Below are 6,028 nucleotides of genomic sequence, written 5' to 3' on the forward strand. Positions count from 1 at the left end.
TAGCTGGTCTCACAACTGACTCGGACTGGGTAGAGGACTGTTTACTGACTGACCTTAGGACCCTGACTTAAACTGACGTCGCCAGTTGGGACCTCGGGGGGGAAACCATTGTGTTGTAGTTCTGGTCAGTGTGTGAATAAAAGAGCACTCGCGGGGTCGTGCGGTGTATGACACACAGGAGCTGCCATTGAAAAGAAATCTCTGCCTCTCGACTCCTTTTTCCACGCCGGCTCGCTACAATATTGTATTTTTCAGTACTGTTTTTGCTGCTTTTTTAAATTTTATTTCATTGCTATTACTGCAATGTCGAGGAGCCAAAACGCAAGGATTTTACTCTCTTATACCTGTATAAAAGATCTTGAATCTTAAATCTTGGTGGGGTGGGGGTGGGGGTAAAAGAGGAAATATTTAGAGAAGACAAAATAAAACAAGATAGTGGATCTGACATTAACATGAGACACTGACCAAATGTGGGTTGACTTCCGGTTAAAGTTGGTAAATCGGCCTCCGTTCAAAAGGTTCGTATTTATCTGTGAAACGTGTTGTATCAAAAACTGACATGTGGCCACATTTCTCTCTCTCTCTCTCTGCCTCTCTCTCTCTCTCTCTCTCTCTCTTTCTCTCTATCAGTGTTGTTATCCAGTGTCGTGTCTGTGCGTGTTAACGTGTAAGAGGAGAGTTTGCTCTGCTGAGTCACACTGTGTCGAGTTACCGTCCACCTATTCAAATTACCAACGAGTGTGTCAGAGAGAGCGAGAGAGAGAGAGAGCGAGAGAAAGAAAAAGAGCTGCACTTTTCTTGCAGAATGCATCAAGTATGCTGACCTAAGAGATCAGTTTGTACATATGGAGAGCATCATGTTGTCTGGAGATCTTTCGCTGTACAAATGAGGATAAACTTCCTTTACTCTGGGAGAAACTCCTGATGCCGTATGTCCCAACTGAAGGAGAAACACAGACTAATCCCGTGCGTGACAATATACTTTGCTCTTTCTTTTTTCATGTATCTGTTTTTCTTGTGCATGTATGAGTGTATTCACTCATCTTTGCGTTTACATGTCCAGGCTATTTGTTACTTTGTAATTATCCTTCAGAACACTTAATGCTCTGGAATACGGCTTGGCAACAATGTATGATTCACACCAATAAAGCTGATTTGAATTTGAGCGACAGACAGAGAGAAGGGGGGGTGAGAGAGCAAGAGAGAAAGCAAGAGAGAGATGGTAAATGAAAGAACAACTTTCTGATTCATGTCTACGCACCGTTCCCCTTATAGAAATAAGGTGAAAGGTGTTTAAACATGCATACCAAAAAAAAAAAGATCCTAAGACATCACACTAATCTTTAAAACACACAACACGATCGCTTGAGGCACAAAAATTTGCGTTGCCAAATTGTAAATTGAAAGCGCACTGCAACAGAAATCCACACATCTCATAGTAGAAATCGTCTTAATGGCAAAGCTGGCACACTTCAGGTAGAAGGGGATCTGAAAACCCCAGTCGTCAACAAACTGGCTTATACAGCATTAACTGCTATTGATGTCCCAAGACATTACCCACAATCCAAACAAGCAGCGGAATAGACTCAGTACCCGCAACCGCAAAATGAGTCCTTTCATCAGTTTTATGAACCACAAAAACCATTTTGTCATAAATTCTCATCAGTGTGAGCTGACTCTGTGACTAAATTACACCATCATAAATAACTGTTTAGAGTTTAAATATAGCTGGCACAAACACACAAGTTTATTATTATTATTATTATTATTATTATTCACATTCACATCTACAGCCACATTCACATTTGGCTCCACATCCACATCCATATTCACATCCACATCACATTTGGCTCCACATCCACACTCACATCCACATTTACATCCATATTTTCATTCACGTGCACATTCAAATCCACATCCACATTTATATTCACATTTACAACCATATCCACATCATATCCACATCCAAATCCACACCCATATTCACATCCAAATCCACATTCACATCCACATTTTCATTCACATCCACGTTCAAATACACAGCCACATCCATATTCGCATTCACATCCATATTCACATTCACGTCCACATCCATATTCACATCCACATGGTCTTTACTAAAAGCCATTTCCATACACAACCTCACTACTCCCATGACCCCATTCCTAACCAAGGCTGATAATCCCCTCCACATGTTTATATCTTTGTTTTTAAGATGTCTATTTCTAGCGTACGTGTGTGTGTATCTTGTGTTTGTATAATTATGAGACACTTTGCTATACAAGCTAATCATTACTATAGTTATATGACTGTTATATGTTCACAGGGAATTACATGTATGTAATTACATATGTAGATACACATGTATATACAGATGCACACACACTCACAGCCCTGACCAATTCTACCAAGTGATTTCGGCCCCTTTTACTTTTTACGACCTCTCTGCCTCCTTTTTTAAGATTAATCTGGAGTGAGCTCATGGTCATTATCTGTTTTACTCGGTTCCTCTGAACAGCGTCCCCCCTCCATCTCCATCAGTAAAACTGGCAGACCTCGGGCCATGAATGAAAAATAAGCCGACTGAAGGGAATGAACTGCAGAGGAGGGCAGAGATGGATGAGAGCGATGCAGACAGGGAATAAAAGAGAAGGAGAGAGAGAGAAGGGAATAGTGTGAGGGAAACAAAGGAGGGGGAAAGAGAAATGATGGATGGATGAGGGGGAGAGAGAAAGGAGGAGGTGTTGGTTTGCATTTCTGCTCATAAGCAAGTCCTTCCTCTCCCTCCGTTTTCCTCCAGGAAACTTCATCTGGAAAACAAATCACCAGCCATTTCCCTCTTCATTCATTCACTTCTTACTTTTCATAGCGGCCCCTGGTTGAACAAACACGTTGGATTAAATTCTTTCAGACGCGGTTGAGTGGTAAATGAATTTACCGCATGAAACGTGTTTCTGGCTTTACGTTTTGCGTTGAACAGATCTGAAGCCAGTCGGTCCCGGCCTGTCCCTGCCACACATGGAGCCGAGGAATATTTCATAGACAAGCTTTGGCCTGATATCATGTGGGAGGTGTTCCTCTGGGAAGTTTACAGAGACAGTCTGCTTTTCAAGACACATTCATGAAAGGCAAAATGTGTATTCACACACACACACACACACACACACACACACACACACACCGTGAGGCGTCCCTCAGATGTAAGAGGTGGAGGTGACATGGGATCTGTCAGATGATCTGAATGGAAACCCGTCGTCTCTTTCCTCCTCCATCACGTTTTCTCTTTGAACTTTAATCACTTTAATTACATGATCGTGTTCCCACAAGTCACACGAACCCCTTAGCACTTTCTTGGGCAGAATGTTACTCAAACTGTTACAGCCCCCCCCCCCCCGCCAAAAAAAGTAATGGTTGTAAACACCCCCCCCTTCCATACTTCTCTCTCTCTCTCTCGCTCTCTATATCTCTCCTCCCCCTCCTCTCTCGTTCTTCACCTCAGCTGCCTCCCATTGACCCTCCAGTCATGCTTTGCATGCTCGCTGTGAAATCCATACTGCTATCCCCCCCCCAACTACCCCCAACCACCCACAGCTACCCGTCAACCACCCGCCAACTACCTCCCCACCTCCCAACTACCCCAACCACCCCCAAATACCTCCCCAATCACCCCCAACTACCCCCCAACTACCTCCCCAATCACCAACAGCTACCCCAACCACCTGCCAACTACCTCCCCACCCTCCAACCACCCACAACCACCTGCCAACTACCCCCCAACCACCTACAGCTACCCGCCAACTACCTCCCCAACAACCCGCCAACTACTTACCCACCTCCCCAACTACCCCCAACCACCTACAGCTACCCCCAACCACCCGCCAACTACCTCTCCAACCACCCATAGCTACCCGCCAACTACCCCCCAATCATCCACAGCTACCCCCAGCTAAATTAAATTATTTCTCAGTGTCTCTTTCTCCCCATGGAGTAAACACACTGTTTTTGGTTGGTGTAACCAGGGACACTGGAACGATTTAATGGGGGGGGGGGCATGGACTACCTCACCCCCCTTAACCGTTATTACTTATTTCAAGGTGCCCCTGCAGCCCCACCCCACCCCTACTTTCAACGTCTATGGGTGTAACACGTTTTATATATACTGCTCAGATTGGCTGCCAGACTGGGACAGGCAGGTGAGCCAGCCAATGGTTGGGTGAATACAGGCAGTTGGATGAAGATGATTGGTTGAAGCAGCTGGAACATTCAAATGTCGCAGTTATGACAGCAATACCAAAATGGCTCGTAAATAATCATGTGATTTTTGAATAAAGACATTGAAGCAAAATGTGACATTATGAGGGTTTGATATTGTCCCTTCTCAGAGATGAAACACTGCTCTTCTCACTGGTGCCAAAGTTAATTAATTAGAACAACAAACCCCAGATGCAAGCTCCACCCAACCTTCATATCTAGAGTTGGACTATGAGCAGCACCTGTGTGTGTGTGTGTGTGTGTGTGTGTGTGAGTGAGTGAGTGTGTGTGACTGGGTGTAGGCTATGAGGTCATCAGCCAACTGAAATCTTTCTATGTGAGTGAATGTAATCTAAAAATTAATTGTTATTGATGTGTGTGTGTGTGTGTGTGTGTGTGTGTGTGTGTGTGTGTGTGTGTGTGTGTGTGTGTGTGTGTGTGTGTGTGTGTGTGTGTGTATGTGTTTATCTACACTCATGGGGTCCAAATGTACACATAAAGACAGTAAAACTCCAAACCACCACTATGAGAGGATGTTTTTTCTGTCCCCATGAGGAAAAGGCATGTTTCTGGGCTCGGGGCTATGGGGAGTACTGGTTTCATGGTTAGGCTTAGGTCTAGTATTAAAGTGAGCAGGAGCATTAGGCTCAGGGTTAAGGCCTTTACACAGCATGTCCAAATTTTTCCTCCAAATATGGTGGATGTTAAAAAATACATATGACTGCACATCTTTGAGCTTTTTGACATACGCGGAAAAAATACAAGAAATCGAAACTTCTGCAACACACTGACAACAGTTGACTTTTTTCAGAGTTGTAAATTTGACAGTTTTTTAAAAAAAATTTTAATGTAAAAAATGTTTGGATGTAAAATTTAGACTTGGCAAAAGCCTTTAAGGTTATGGTTAATTTAAGGGTTCTGGGTTTAGAGAAGTAAGATTTTGGCTAACAGGAACTTTTTTTATCCCCACTACACTCACTCACTCACTCACTCTCTCTCTCTCCTGTTTCTGTCCGTCTGTCTCTCTCTCTTTCTCTCTCTCTTTCTCTCTCTCTCTCTTTCTCTCTCTCTCTCTCTCTCTCTCTCTCTCTCTCTCTCTCTCTCTCTCTCTCTCTCTCTCTCTCTCCTGTTTCTGTCCGTCTGTCTCTCTCTCTTTCTCTGTTTCTGTCTGTCTGTCAATCTCTCTCTGTCTGTCTCTGTTTCTGACTGTCTGTCTGTCTGTCTCTCCTGTTTCTGTCCGTCTGTCTGTCTGTCTGTTTCTCTCCTTCTCTCTCTCTGTTTCAGTCTGTCTGTCGGTCTGTCTGTCTGTCTGTCTGTCTGTCTGTCTCTCTCTCTCTCTCGGGGAAGTCTTTTCCAAACCCGTGTTCATTCTGGGCTACAGGTACTCTCGGAAAAACAAGGCCAAATGCCAGCTTCTTAATTTTGTTGTGGGGAGTGCAAAGATGGCCGTGTACCTGAGCAAAAGAAACAAAATGGAGGAAGCTGGGGATGATGATGCTGTTTTTGTGTTTATAAAAATGTTAAGACCTCATTTAAATGTAGATTTTTGCTACTTCAAAATGATGGATGATCTGGAAAGTTTTCGCAGTGTGTGGTGTTGTAAAAATGTACTTTGCTGTATTGTTGATGATGAGCTGATCTTGGGGAGTGTCCTGAGATGATTAAGATTTTGTGAAACTTGTGTTACTGACCATGTTGGTTTTTATCCTGCTTGTTGTAACTTTTGTGTAATTTTTTATTTAAGTATTGCTGAAAAAAAAATCTCTCTCTCTCTCTG

Source organism: Lampris incognitus, chromosome 13 (genome assembly GCF_029633865.1).
Source record: "Lampris incognitus isolate fLamInc1 chromosome 13, fLamInc1.hap2, whole genome shotgun sequence".
Classification (NCBI taxonomy): domain Eukaryota; kingdom Metazoa; phylum Chordata; class Actinopteri; order Lampriformes; family Lampridae; genus Lampris; species Lampris incognitus.